General features: G+C 36.5%; 1 protein-coding gene across 3 annotated transcripts in view; it reads left to right on the top strand.

Moving 5' to 3' along the window:
• The window catches only part of LOC109074470 (diacylglycerol kinase beta-like), a 115,345-nt gene that overhangs the window by 2,356 nt on the left and 97,635 nt on the right, over window positions 1-15,354 (top strand). For 2 of the 3 annotated variants that reach the window (XM_042731301.1, XM_042731299.1), the window contains exon 1: window positions 12,058-12,403. The exons of the other annotated variant lie outside the window; for it this stretch is intronic. The gene's annotated coding sequence lies outside the window, so the exon portion shown is untranslated. Of the gene's footprint in view, window positions 1-12,057; window positions 12,404-15,354 lie in introns of those variants that run through there. 3 annotated transcript variants of the gene reach the window in all.

Raw genomic sequence — 15,354 nt, 5'->3', positions numbered from 1 at the left:
AAACCTGCCATTGTAAAATATAGAACGCTGTCAGCATTGGGCCATAGTTAAGTGTGACAACTGAGAGAAATAGAGAAATGTCAAGGGGAGGTGCTTATTGTGTTAAATGCAGTTGAGTAGTGCAAAATGACCTCAAGAAAATGATTCACTGAAGAAGAAATGAATTGCCACTATTTTGAAAACATCATTTAATAGCAAATCAAGAAATTTATTTGACATTCGAACAGCAGCAATAGACAATTCACTTTTATGTAACCAATTTTAAATATCAAATCAATTATAGCTTTATATGCATTCAAAACAAGTTTGGGGACATGCAGGTTTAAGATTGCACCACATCATGTGAGCAGAATTCTATTTTTAATTTATATAATTTTTACAATAGGTTACATTTCTCAATACAGAGTCCTATTTTATATACAGTGTCTGTGTAGGTCTTTATATACAGTGTCTCTGGAGGGAAGTTGTGGGCTAGTGGTTAGAGAGTTTGACTCCTAACCCTAAGGTTGTGGGTTTGAGTCTCGGGCCGGGCCCTTGAGCAAGACACTGAACCCCCAACTGCTCCCCGGGTGCTGCAGCATAAATGGCTGCCCACTGCTCCGGGTGTGTGTTCACGGTGTGTGTGTGTTTACTGCTGTGTGTGTGCACTTTGGATGGGCTAAATGCAGAGTATGGGTCTGAGTATAAGTCACCATACTTGGCTCTATGTCACGTCACTTTCACTTTAAAAGGTCTTGAACTCTTAACTTGATTTTCCACAAATTAGGGCCTTGATAAGACTTAAATCAGAGCAGAACGTCTTTAAGCATTCATGGCATTAAATGTTGTATTCACTGAAAAAAACAAAACAGTTGTTCTATACAAATATCTAGACATCATTCAATTAAGATACATAAACATTAGATGCTAACATATTATGCATTGTTTTTTGAGAAATGTAACAATTTAACTCTTGAATTAAGTTGATTGTTTTGAGCCCATTGGCAGATGTTTATCTTGTCTTAAAAAAGTCTTAAAGGCTTTACCTTAATAACACCTGTTGAAACCTGAAGATCATGCCTAAATTGATTGTAAAATTAGGCTACGTAACGTTCAAAAATATGAATTATTTTCTTGATGGAACTGTTCATCAGTTAAATTGCAGCTGCAAAGATGCAGTCACATCACAGCGTGTCGACTGTAATACTTTTATGTCATTCTTCTTTCCCCTAGATGTTAAATAAAAGGCTGCAAAAAGCAAAGGCCTGGCCATCCGCCTGGAGATGAGGGTAGCAATTCATTCTCTTATAGTTTCTCAGCTAACCAGGATAGTTGGCACAAATGGAACATTTTAATTAAAAACTGCTGAGACATTAGAGGAGGATGCCAGCATGGCAAGGTTTCCCCACACGAACACGCTCCTTATGTTTCATCACCGCAAAACAAATAAGGCAAACAGAATTACTCTGACAATGAAGGGAATAGTGTGCGTTACAAAAACCATTTACAAAAATAAGCTATATAGAAATTCATATTAAATTTCATGAGTGCTACAGAAATAAGTTTATTCTTTACACCAAAATGTGAGCAATAGAATTCACTACTACGTTAAACGTATTCCCTCAAAAGGGTAGGTTAAGCAATAACCCTGCTTTGCCATTATTATTTATGAATGTCAGATGTATTCCCTCACAAGAATAGGCTAAGCAATGACCCTGCTTTGCCATTATTATTAATAAGGTTATTATTGATTCACTGTAACTGGAAAATAAAACATTACATATTGCTTTGCTCAAGTTGTAACTCGAGTCAGCATTTTGTCTAATAAGCATTTGTATTAAAACTATCCTTAAATGCGATAATATACCCACCCATCAGATGTCACATTATGTCATAATAGTGAAAACGCAAGTCCACGTTAAAATCAAGGTCTTAAAGTGGTTATAAAAACAAGTTGGTATAACCAACACTTTGAACAAAAACGTTAGAGATTAAAATATATTTCAACTGACACAGGGAACAAGGTTATGCTTTTGTTCATAGAGATGATGTTTACTAGCATTCCAGGTCTCTATATTCCCTGGGAGGTTTCAATCGCTATGGTGACAAATACAAGCCCCCCCCACCTTTTCGTTTACATCAAAACTAAAGACCCAGATCGGGATCAACATGATTAGAAAATGATCACTTCATGTTTTTAATAAGTTTGCTGCATGGTAAGCCATGTGAATATGATACAGTGAAAACCAGTTGGATTTTTTAGGATGGATGTTGCCTTTTATTCTTCCTCTGTCTGCTAATTAAGTTCTCTGTAATGAGCCCTAGAGGCATGCTAATCACATTAGCACTGTATTTGCAGGGAGGTTTGGTGTCCAAGGTGTATATTTACACATGGGCAGCTGGAATATATCTATATCAGGAGAGCAAAGTGAAGGAAATGTTTTTAGGAAATGTTCTGCTGATATATGCATGTCATGCTTATTAGCTTACAATGAACTTTCTGTTCCTTATTATTACACATTTCTTTGCACATTTCCAGCCTATTCTTGGCATCATATTAAGCCAGATGGTGTAGTAATTATATCATTCAGCAGAAGAGAAAATGTTTCTTGAGCTACGTTAACCAGTATGGTTAAGGTTAGGGCTGGGCGATAAAACAATAACAATAATTATCACAAATGCAGACATGGTTTTATGTAACACGTAAAAAGACAGTACAAGTCATCGGTTCTCAATTCCAGTCCTCGCACCCCTCTGCTCTGCACATTTTGTATGTTTCTCTTATCGCTTCAGACATTTGTTCTATTCGAATGTAAGTGCCCTGTGAAGTGGACATCACAGGATATTCCACCAGGATTCCAGTTCGAAGCGAATGTATATGTTCCATTCAAAGTGCATTGAAGTGTGCGAGACGTGAAATTAAATTGTATTTATTTACAGAGGTATATGATGTCACACTTGTCCGTGTGTGAAGACGTTGCAGCGCATATCCGTGAATGAATGTTCTGAAGTGAGGTAAACTTCAACAGATTTCCTCTGCTCAGGGAGTAGGGAGCAATGAACACTGTGTAGGGACCATGTCAATCGGAACACAGTTCATGCACGGAGCTCACTTCTAACGAGCTGATTATCTGATTCAGGTGTGTTAACAAAGAGAGACTTGTGAAATATGCAGAGCTGGGGGCGCGAGGACTGGAATTTAGAACTGCTGGTATTGTCATTAATATCCATAATTATGTCCCCACTGGATGCAACAAATGCCTCGTTTATAATGGGTTTTAATGTTTTTGTCTTGGCGCTGTTTTTCTCACAACGCACGACTGTCTGGGGTACTGTTTAATGGTTGTGTGCACACTACAAAATGCAGAGGTGGTCACCAATACAAAGAATGTGGTTGTCAAACTATGTTTCATAGCCAAACACATGTGAGAAGTGATACATGAAAAAACTAAAAATCACATGTGAGACAGGATTTCTTCCTGTTAAAAACTGTAGCCCGCAAGAAGTTTGCAGTACAAATTGTCTATATGCTGATTTGCAGCGAACAAAATAGAGGAATATGACGAGAGAATGGTTTCTTGAAGAAGCCATGCATGCTGATGTTCTGTTGCAGGTCTGTGACTCCTCCCCTGACATTTCCCTTGCCCTGTATATTGCTCTTTCATTGGCTGTAGGTTATCGCGATGTCATTTTTAGTCAAAACACATTTCAGACTGCAGGTCAAAACAGTCAATGTGTGAAAATTGGGGCTAAAATCGTGCAGTGTGTACCCGGCATGCAGATTTGACTTTTTTTTTCAAACAGGAAAATGTTACTTTAAATGTAAATTTTGTTCTGGATACATAGCTCCAAAAATGTTCCTCCAGTAAGAAATATTGCCTGATGAGCAGGGCTAGCTGAACTCAATAATTCATTTATCTCATTTAAGACCCTTTTAAGAAAAACTGCTCTTTTCCATGGAAGCAGAAAGAGGCTTATTAAACAATGAATCAGTTCATTAAAGATGTATGATATAACAGGGAAATAAAATCCAGGTACAGTCAGCGCAGCTTGTCTTTTTGTGAGAGAACAATTCAAAAGTTTTTCAATGGCAAGACATCAAAAAGCAGTATGGTTTTCCCCTTTTTGTCCAACTTTAGAAAGTGACACAGTAATGTAATACTGTACACCACAGGGAGCGCACCACCTCCGCTGCCCCACCACAGGCACAAGATAACCTGCACTTTGAAAAACTATTCCCAAATTGCATTCCTTGACTTGCCGACTCCACTTAATTATTTCCACCCTCAGTGATTACATTTCAGTCAGTGGTGGGTGTAATGATTAGGTGTCAGTGGTTTTTCAGGACCCGCTGAAAACCCTGTTCTTTACACCCACCCTCACATTCAGGCTGAGTCAGAACACAGAGTCGCCTGCTGTCTCGAACCCCTTCTTCTCCACACAGCCTCTTTCCATCCGTTGCTCGTTTACCCCAGATTATTCTCATGGCTGATGCTAAACATGGCTGATTTTCCCACTACCGCAGTAGGATCTGTCTCAGTAAACACAAGTTCCGTCAGAACTCTCATGGGGTAAAAAAAAAAAAAAACATTCACATGGCGCTCTTTTTAAAATAAAACCAATTACCTGACGGGTCCATGTAATTATGGGCAAACAGAGAGGCTGTGGCCTGAGGCAAGCAGTAAAATGATGCAACTGTGGAAAAGTAATAATGTGCTGGAGCTCATCGAGCCCAGTTTGTTTTATTGTGAAAGCAAACAGTGCTTATCAGTGAAGGATGAACTCTCCAGGCATGTATTTATAGCAATCTAATAGATCCCAAGATCCCAATCTTTTTTAGGGCAATTTATTGATTATTTTGAATCTTAATCAGGACCTTCCTTGTGGTGTTTGACTTCATAGAATGGGATTGAAACAATAAGCAGTTTATAAAGTATTATGTTTTATTGAAATCCAAAGTTTCTGAGTTGAAGTGCAGCTTTCAGGTAATTAAACTTAGATTGTGTATGTGTCAAAAGTTGCATTCAGCAACATTAATCATACATCCAGAGCCCCAGCTGCATTAATTTCTGAAGTCTTTAAATTTTCAAATGCAATATCTACTTTTTAAAATCCAAATTGAATTATTTAAACCTAATGCTGAATTATTAAAAGCTGGCACGTAATCATGACAGCTCACCATGGTTAAATTATGGTAGAAATTAAAATTTAAATGTAGAATTTTATTACAGTTTTTTTTTTTGCCCTTTTTTTGGCAAATCATCAGCATCTTCATCATCAGTTTTACTCAGTTTTTCCAGTCCTTAAGCACAATTTAATTAATGTCAACACTATTCAGTCCCAAGGTTAAAAGGAAACCCCTACAGGGACATGTATATGGGTGAGAGTTATTCCCTTGCTTCTCAAAAGGTAGGATGCTCTGTGTGCATTTGCATGCTAATAGAGGTGGTTGTAAATGTACTGTGTGTGCGCACAGTAACGCTAATGTTAACCATTCATCAAAGACTACCAGATACATTGATTCTAAAGTCAGGACATAGATGTACAGATAGATTCTCTGTTAGTGCTGCTCTGGTGTTATTCCTGGTACCTGTTTATAATGAACTACATGGAATCCATATAATGTCACAATTGAAAACTAGATGGGAGTGCTTTTATACACATGTAAAGCTAGCACCGTTGCTTACATCAAAGGAAATGCTAAAGTGAGAGCAGGAGGTCCTTGCAGAGGAAACCAGAGCTCTATCTTTTTGCAAATGTGTGCATGACTGTGGTAAAAACACGAGCAGAGGATTTCAACCTGTCTTTGTGACTGTCACAAGTGCAGGAGGTTTATGGATAAAGAACTATTGTTTTATGCATTTAATGAATTGTTTTTAAAACAGCTCTAACTTTAAATTCTGATTGGTTAAGCTACATATTATGTGACTGACAGGGACAATAGGTTTGATTAGCAGCCGCAAACTTAAGAGAATTAACTATGTTTCATAGAATATTAATAATAATAATAATACATAATGTCTTTTTCTTTTTCTGAATTTATATTTAGTTATTGGTAAATTAATATATTACAGAAAATGCACTCAACTTTGATTGCTTTGTGTAACTTTAAAAAACAAAAACAAATAATAAAAAAAAGTGTTGTCAGAAGTTTACTGCACAGAATACAGTGTTTCAGGTATTACAGGATGGCATTCTTGTGCCTGGATGTTTTACGACTTATAACTGTATAGTATCATCAATCATAACTTTCACTCTCAGAAAAAAGTTGTAAAATCTGTCATAGCACAGTACCCTTTCAAAAAGTAGTATGTTTTATGTAATAATATGTACCTTTAAGATACTAATATGCACCCTTTAGGGGTAAAAAAAAGTACCAACCCAGTGTCAGTTTTTGTACTTTTTATTTTCAGAGAGTGTACCAAAATCTGCTTTTTGACTTAATAATACAGGTGGTGTGATAGAAGGCCGGTCTGTTTTGTTTACTGTTGTCTTGTCTGTGAGAAAAGGATACGACGCAGTCAGTTTTTCACCTTGTGTGCATGTTTGTGACCTTTATGCACGTGTGAATAGGTGGGTGCCAGTAACAGGCTGTGCATGTGTGAAAATGTATTATTGCACTGCTCTGGTGTTCCCAGAAATGAGCACATCTCTCTAAATGTCCTCTTACCAGGGATTCTGTTTGAGCTATGATTATACATGTCTCAAATTGCTTCATCAAGACTTTTTTTTTCTTCTTCTGCACAAGCTATTATTGTTTTATTACTGCATGTAAGTGCTCTTTGCAACTTCTTTAAAAAACATTTTTTTTTTTTTTTTTTTTTTTTTTTATCTTGGTCGATGTGGGCCAAGAATGCAATTATAATGTTTTTGGATAAGTCTGATGTTTTTAATGAAATGTCAGCTTGTGAGCTTTGTTATATTTGTTTTGTACAATGCTTCTTCATGACATCTTTTCCATCTCCTCCCCTTCTTCCTGTCCTTGTGTCTCTGGGGATGAGCCTGCCAGCCCAGTGATGTAGCTTTGGATCTCATTATGGGGCAGAGATGTAATGGAGCCACATGGCTGTTGGTCACACGCTAAGATGTGCATTAATGCAGAACTGTTTGTCCACTGCAGCTGCTGGTGGTCATATAACTGGTGCTTTTCCCCCCTCCCTTTATTTCCAACTCAAGAGAAAAAAAAAAAAAGGCATATGTTTCAACATAGCCTTCAGGACATTCCTAATCTGCCTTTTTGCTATTTTTATTTCCACATCTGTAGCTACTTAATAGTGCGGAAATTTGGAATTACTATGCTGGATTGTTTACACTTTAATTGGCTCATAGTTTGACACTGTATTGGGAAAGCTCATTTCCTGCTGTTGCAGAAATGCAGTACTCCATGAAGTGAACCTTAAATCCTGTATAATTTTCGAATTGTAGTTAGTGTGTATTCAATAAACTATATGTTTTGGGTCTGTAAGCTTATTGTTATTATTATTTTTATTATGCCCACCAAAGCTGCATTTATTTGTTCAAAAATAGTTTTTTGTTTTATTCTTTCCTGAATAAAACTATTAATTTCTTTACAAAATTGTTATGATTCAGAACTTTTGAATGGTGGTGTAGGTGTTACTACAGGCTTCGGCACCCATCTTTCCTCAGTGACATTTGTGAGAAGTCGGTATCACAACAGTGTCTTCTGATTATAGTTTGGGAGTCAAACCAATTTTATGATGCTTTTATTGTGAGTTTGCATGGAAAAGAGTGACTAGTACATTCTGTAGAATTTCTTCTTTTATGTTCCACAAAAGAAAGAAAGTCATACAGGTTTGGAACATTAGGGTTAGTAAATGATGACAGAAATAAATTTTTTGTCTAAAATAATCTTTTTTAAGCTCTTTGCCAAGAGCTGTTATTATGTGTCTTAAAGGTATTTTCCTTCCCTCTAGTCTGTGGAGAACCCCGTGATAGGTGACGCCTTTCATCCTAACGCTTTCTGTTTTAGTCACAACAATAAAATTACACACCACTATTCCTGACATATACTGATAACATTAACATTTTGCATGATTTGCAATCTTTTTTACACTTCTTTCCGATGTTTTTATCATTACAGTTGCATGCATGGCTTACAATTCACACTCCTCCTACACACTCATTCACACCACACACACACATGCTCATATTACTATCAAAGGCCTATATATTTCTCCAAAAGGTGTCCAACAAGGTAATTCTTGCTAACTGGCATATGCAATGGCAGAAGAACATGAACAGTCTTGCTTTTACAGCAAGGTTCTACTGCAGATTGTCTGGTTCATGTGTCGTTGGACAGTTAAAAGAGGAAAAAAAGTGAGGCCGCAGCGAGATGATTTTTTCCCAGGGTGCTCTCACTCATGATGAGAATGAGGTGACCGGTCCCAGTGGACTCTGAGGTTATGCGCGAAGGACAGCGCTTCCGCTCACTGGGGAGATGGGACAGCCGGAGGGATAAAAATAGCAAGTGAATCCCACCCCCAGGCTCTCTTTTGTCCTTCTGGACACTGTGTGAGGGTCTCTCTCCTGGTACCCTGCTGCCTTCCCTATAGACTCTGACAGTGTGTGACCCTGCTGTAGTTTCCTGTCACTTGCAAAGATGTGGTCAAAATTGTACTGCTGTATCTGCAAAATTTTAATTATCATACAAAATGCATGTTTTTTTGTTTGTTTGTTTGTTTAGTACTGACCTTAATAAGATATTTCCCATAAAAGATATTTACATGTAGTCTACAACAGAAAATAATAGATAATGGAGTATCAGTGACCGTTTGAACCTTTTGTTATAGTTGTGTATTACTATTATTTTCTCTTGCGGACTATATGGAAACGTCTTTTATGTGCAATATATTATTCAGGTCAGTACTACATAAAAAATAACATGCATTTTGTATAATTCCTCATATTTTGGTAAAGTAATTGACATTTTGCGAATATTGCAAAGTGTATGTACAATTTTGACCACAACTATAGATAGCTTTTTATAAATTCATTTAAATTCATGTTATGGCCAATGAGCAGTAAGTGGTTAATATTCACATTTTGCAATATGTTGTCCAAAATGAATGCTAAAAGTTCATTTACGCATGAAAACATTGCAATGTACAGTATGAAAATGTATATTTTGAAATTTGCTAAAAGTTGCTGTGAACAGTGTTAATAAAATAATATCATATTTTCACTACACAATTATAGTGGCCAAAAAATCATAATAATGAAATTATCATGAAATCTATAGAAATGTAATTGAAAGACAGAAATAGGTCCATTATGACAACCATTGAGGTCTTGTCATTCATAATCAACTCCACGTTGGTTCATAACAGTGTTTGCTCATATCTTCAAACAAAGAGGACAATAAGATAGGCACAGGAAGTGAAAGCATATGCTCTGCTGGCACAAGGCAACGCCTCCATCTCTAACAGCGAAGGGGAAAGTCCCCTCAGAGAGAGACAGCACTACAGAAAGCCAGAGAAAAAAAGAACAGACACCTTACGCAGCCCTGTAGACCTATGTAAACTTTCCTCTCCCTTTTGCATTTATCTTGCCTTTTCAAACATATTGTGTGTCTATTTCACCATGTGAAGTCTCAATGCCACAATGATTTTTTTATGATGCTGCACAAAACAGCACAGTTGCAAGAGGCACGTAGTTGGTGCGGATCTTCTCTGATACCTTTAACACTCTGTTCTAAGAAATGCAGACGCCGCCTCATGTTGACACTCCTACACATTTCCTAAACACTGATTATTGTGTGCACAAGACGACCAGCTTACCATTCTGAAATAATCACGGTAAGGACCGTCTTATCAATTAGTCTCCTTATTTTCCGTTTTTGTCTAATAAGAGTATGTGATCTATTCTCTCAGTGTCCTTCAACTTCAGAATCTCAACAAGCTGGAGGCGTCAGGGTCAGCTCATGTCCTCTGATTGAAACCACTTACCTAAAAAGGTCTTTAAGAGCAAATTCATGATTGCTATCTTTTTTAAAAGATAGAAAAATGAAAAGGGGATGGCATACCTAGGTGAAAGTCAGGCCAAAAACAGTATGCTTTTGATCATAGTAGCGTAGGGAGGAGCACTCCAGGGCTATTTCTGTCCCTTTGCCTGCTTAAGTGATGGAGCGATGGTGCTACAGCTTAATTCTCTATTCGGTTGATAAGCACTGGTCTCATCCCATCATCCTTTGAGGGACCATTATATCATCGCAATGTGACATCAACAAAGATCTATTCAGTTTCTCAATTCACTCGTGTTAAAAATAAAGGTTCCGAAAGGGGTTTCACAGCAGTGCCAAACAAGAACCATTTTTGGTTTCCCAAAGAACCTTTCAGTATGCAGTTCTTGAAAGTACTACTATTTTTTTATATAAATTATTATTAGTGTAAATGACCTTTTAATAATCTGCTGAACCACTACAAAAAAACAAGCAAAAAAAAAAAAAAAAAAGTTCCATGATTGTTGAAAGTTCACTGGCAATAAAGAGCCTTTATTTTTAAGAGTGCGTTCTTAAATCTATGAATTTATCAACAATATTTTTAGATATATTAAATATACATTTTCTTTCTGCTTAAATTTATGCAGGATAAAAACCTTCTTGGCTCACTTTTCCAACTAGCTTAACTGAAAACTTTTATTAATTCCCACATTAAATCATTCAATAAACACTGTTGTCTTTTTCTGTGTTGACGTGTATTTCCTTTTGAAACAGGAAGTTTGTCAAAGGGCTTTTTTTCTGTAGTTAGTGGCCTTTAGTTATGTTAGTCCCATTAAACAATGTATTGCTCTTTGCAAGTCGAGTGCAGACATTCATCTTTTAGAGTCATTTTATTTTTGATTCATTTTCCTGAAGAGAATGATTGTAAATTTTAAATGCATATATATGTGAAGTGTTTGTCAGAGTTTTGTACTGTAGTAAGCAGATTACCTCAAAGCTAACAGACATAGACTAAAAGCCATTATGATTTCATTATGAAATCAGTCTCATTATGATTTTTGCTTTCATTAAGCATCATGGCTTGTTTAGTTCGGTTTTGCTGCGTTGTGATCTCGTTCTGTTTGTGAACAATGGGTCTGAATGTACTGGAATGATATTGTGAGCACCAGCCGCATGACGCTTGCCCACCTAGAAGTTACAGTGGTAAAGTATGTAATTATAGTTGTGCAGTTGATCTTCTCAAATTTATTTAAACTTTTAGCTTGTAGCAGATAATACCAGTGTGATGATATTTTGTAGATGTATTTGGCTCTGCAGAATGAGCAGAGTTATGTAGCATGTTATTTTCTTACAAAAATAGAAAAGAGCAACACAGCAGTCTGCCCAGTTGTGTTTTGAAATAAAACTGTTTTGAAAATGTTTTCATTACCACTAGATTGTACTGGAATATTAAATAGGATCCAAGCAAATGGGGTCCCCAGCAGTACTGCAGAGGGTCTACCAATAACTGTTTGATCGCAAATTATTTTTTGTTGAAAAAGGTATGATTAAAATTTTTTTTTTTTTTGAAAGAAGTCATTTCAGCAGATATTACCCCAGTCTTCAGTGTCACTTTAGAAATCATTCTAATAAGCTAATTTGATACTCAAGAAAAGAAACATTTTTAAAATTGTAAGTGTCTACAACATGCTGTTTTAATATTTTTGTTGAAACCATGAATATAGTAATATAATAGAAGAAATATAAAATTAATAGAGTAGGAGAAAAGTGAATTTCTTTCACAAAAAAAAAAAAAATCAAACAGTAGTGTATAGAATACGTGCAAGTAGAAAAAATATAAAATGTATAAAGGAAAAGTCAATAAAGTTAATAAAGGCTGTTTAAATGGAATACGTTTTTTAAAGATGAGGTGAATAATACTAATGTCATGATTCAGAAGTCTTAATTTATTATTCAGTTTTCTTTTATTCCCACAAATAACATTATAACATAAATGATTTGAGATTTTGTTCTACATTATTGCACGTTTTATAAAATCCTGGATAGGGGCGCTAACTGTGGTGGTTAGGGTTGTTCACAAGGGGGAGGGCTGGCCCTATGAGAAGCATTTTGCCCTGTTGATGAGAGAGAGAGAGTGTGCAGAGCGAGAGAGAAACAGAGTGACAGCAGAGCTCTCTGTAAACATGCTGTCAGAAAAGAAAGTGCAGGGACATTTTCATCCGCTATAGTCAAAGGAGAGTGTTGCGTACAACACTGAAGGATAATCACGAGAGGGAGGGAGAGAGAGAGAGAGAGTGAGAGAAGGTTTAATTAATTCATGCAGGAGGGGAGGGATGTTTCTGCCGCTGACTGAGCTGGTTCCAGCACTGCCTGTAGCATTTTGCTTGTGAGCCCATCCATGCTGTGACCGTGTCAGCATTCAGATCAGCCAGGATTTGACGGACACCATCACCTGAACAAGCAGAGGTAGAGTACGTTTTGTCCTTCTTTCTGTTCTCTGCTCACTCATGTACCGATAAGAACTGTCTGCCGAGCAAGTGACCCTTGTTTTCTTCTCACAGTGTGTTCTCTTATGTCAACACTGCATATAAGGCACCAAAACATGCACGTTTATCCAAGCTTTTGAACTTGTGAAGGCACATTAATTGGTGCGCTTTTTCTTTACTTTGGTTTTCTGTCTTCATCGTCTCACAGGAGATAATTTTAGGTGTTTCCTGTGCTTTGTAGAGTTCACGTGCAGGATGTTGCCTGCTTAGTGCTTTGTTATGGTCTACATTGCAATAGTTTGTCTGTCATGTCAGAGCTGAGTGCAGATAGTGTTTATATTTCACACTCAGCTGAGAGATCAATGCCATGGGATGATGGATTCTGTTGATATTGGGGGGGTGACCATTTGACCAGGTTTGTTTGGCATCTTCTGTGATGCCCTAAAGCTGCCCACAATCTCTATTGTGAGGGAATGTAATCAATTTTGATGTGTGGGATGATTCATTCTCTTCACAAACCTGTGCTGTCATGTGCTTGGGAGATGCTGGTAAATCTCCAATTGGCTCGCTTAATTACGGCTCATCATGTAATCGCCGAAAGCAAAGGGTCTTCATGTCTCAACAGGATCTGTGGAGCAGGAACAGCGTGAGCTATGTTTGTGAAAGAGCTTTTTCACTGTTGCTGCTTGAGGACACAATTCATGTTGTCAGTCTCCACTAGTCCGGGTGTGTGTTCACTGCTGTGTGTGTGCACTTTGGATGGGTTAAATGCAAAGCGCGAATTCTGGCTTGTATGTCTTGGCTGTATGTCACATCACTTTCACTTTTTTCACTTTCATTGAGGGCCGAATATTTGTTGAAGCTGAATGTTTGCAAGTAATTAGCTCTCAATCATTAGAAAAAGACACAAAGATAACGAAAAAGAGAAAAGCTTGCTTGTGACACTCTACCCAAGGTCAAAAACGGCAGTCAGCCACTGAGCATCTTAACGGACTCCACAATAAAGGAGAGCCTGAATAAACACTCACTGATCATACTGTTGCCTTTGGCTTGTCTCTCATCTTTACTATGCCGCTCTTGGGTAGATGAATATGTTTCTGTCGGTTGGAGAAGCACAGTGATTTATCCCGGTGTCCTCACTGGAAGCACACGTTACGAGAGCCGCTCGGAGGGTCTGTGTTAGTGCGAAAGTTTTCAAAACAAATAGAAAGGAAGCATTTCTATTGTTTATTGTACTCTCTATTTGTTTTCTAACTGCTTGTTTTCTTAAAAAAGGTATCTATCACTAGCTTTCTCTATTATTTTGTGTTCTATCTACTTGTTTTTATTATTATTATTATTATTATTATAAAAAGATCCTCTAAATCTAGTGTTCCCTATTCTTTTTCTATTGTATCTACTTGTTTTCTTTTTATTATATATTTATATATATATATATAAAAAACACCTTGCTATGTGTACTGTGATAAGCTTACCGAGACTTGTTATAGCACTTGCATATTATTGCTCTTTTGTTGGTTTTGATTGCTTCTGTTGTCCTCATTTATAATTGTCTTTAGATAAAAGTGTCTGTTAAATGTAGATGTATTTAAAAAAAATACAGTAGTGTTGTGGTTTTCTGCACCTTAGTGTATTTCCTCTTCCTGTTTCCACATTATGATCAACTACTGTACTGTCATTCCTACAATATGTAATAACAGTAATAAATGGGTAACACTTTAGTATAGGGACCAGTTCTCACTATTAACTAGTTGCTTATTAGCATGCCTTTTATTAACATATTGGCTGTTTATTAGTGCTTATAAAGCATATATTCAGCATGACCATATTCTACATCCATAATCCAACCCAATACCTAAACTTAACAACTAACTTAATAACTATTAATGCAGCAAATTAGGAGCTTATTGAGGTGGAAGTTAAAATAAACTGTGCCCAATAAATGTAAAAAATTTAGTGTGAATATAATTATATATTTTTCTATAAATATTTTTTGATCAATTTTCATATTATATTTTTATCTTAAGTTCTTCCTATTTTTATGTAAGTTGTGATAATAATAATAATAATAATAATAATATGAAGAATTGCGAAATATAAATGATACACAATATTTGCTACATAATATTAATTACTTTTATTTCATATGATAATTCTTATACATTATTATTGCATTAAATATGATTTTTTTTTTTTTTTACATTTTTCTGTATTCATAAGTATATAGTATTGTTTGAAATATATTTATTTTAGTAAGCTATTTAATGTGATATTATCTAAAAAGGCTCATTTAGCTCTTTTCCATCTTTGCTCTGCCACTTTGTTAGCGCTCTGTTGTTGATGTTCAGTTACATTAACAGACATTCAGACCGGATTGAAGGGCAGTAGGTTTCCCTTTAGCTGGGAATCAGAGCAGGTCTTGCCTGGCTTTTCCATGTCATTGCATTGCAATTTCGAACCAAACCCTCCTGTTGCCATGACATCCAACCCCTCTGTAAATACTCCCAGGATTTTTTTGAGCATGTAGGCCCCAGGAGAAGAGCGAGAGAGAGAGAGAGAGAGAGAGAGAGAGAAAGAGAGAGAGAGAGGGGGAAAAGGTTGCTCATGTTTTTTTAGCTCAGAGAGGAAAGGAATGGTAAAAGGCTAAATTTATTCTCTGCTCTGTTCCACTACTTTACGGCGTCGAACCTGCTGTAGATATGTAATTGGATGTTGCATGATACCATTTTTAAAATAAAAAGTGTTGTTTTGTTTTTTTCTGGAATTATGTGTTATGTCTGCATGTGTATTTATACTTCATTTAAACTTTTATAAAGAAAAGTGTTTCGTAAAGAAACTGTTTAGATTGATTCAGCTGCAAAGAAGCCAATGTGCCCAATGGGGTATTTGTGTTTTGAGTTTGTTTTAAGCAAGCCCATTTAGGATTGCTCA

Source organism: Cyprinus carpio, chromosome B9, assembly GCF_018340385.1.
Source record: "Cyprinus carpio isolate SPL01 chromosome B9, ASM1834038v1, whole genome shotgun sequence".
Lineage (NCBI taxonomy): Eukaryota > Metazoa > Chordata > Actinopteri > Cypriniformes > Cyprinidae > Cyprinus > Cyprinus carpio.
Note: the sequence above shows the minus strand (reverse complement) of the source record. Positions and strands in the feature narration are given on the sequence as shown.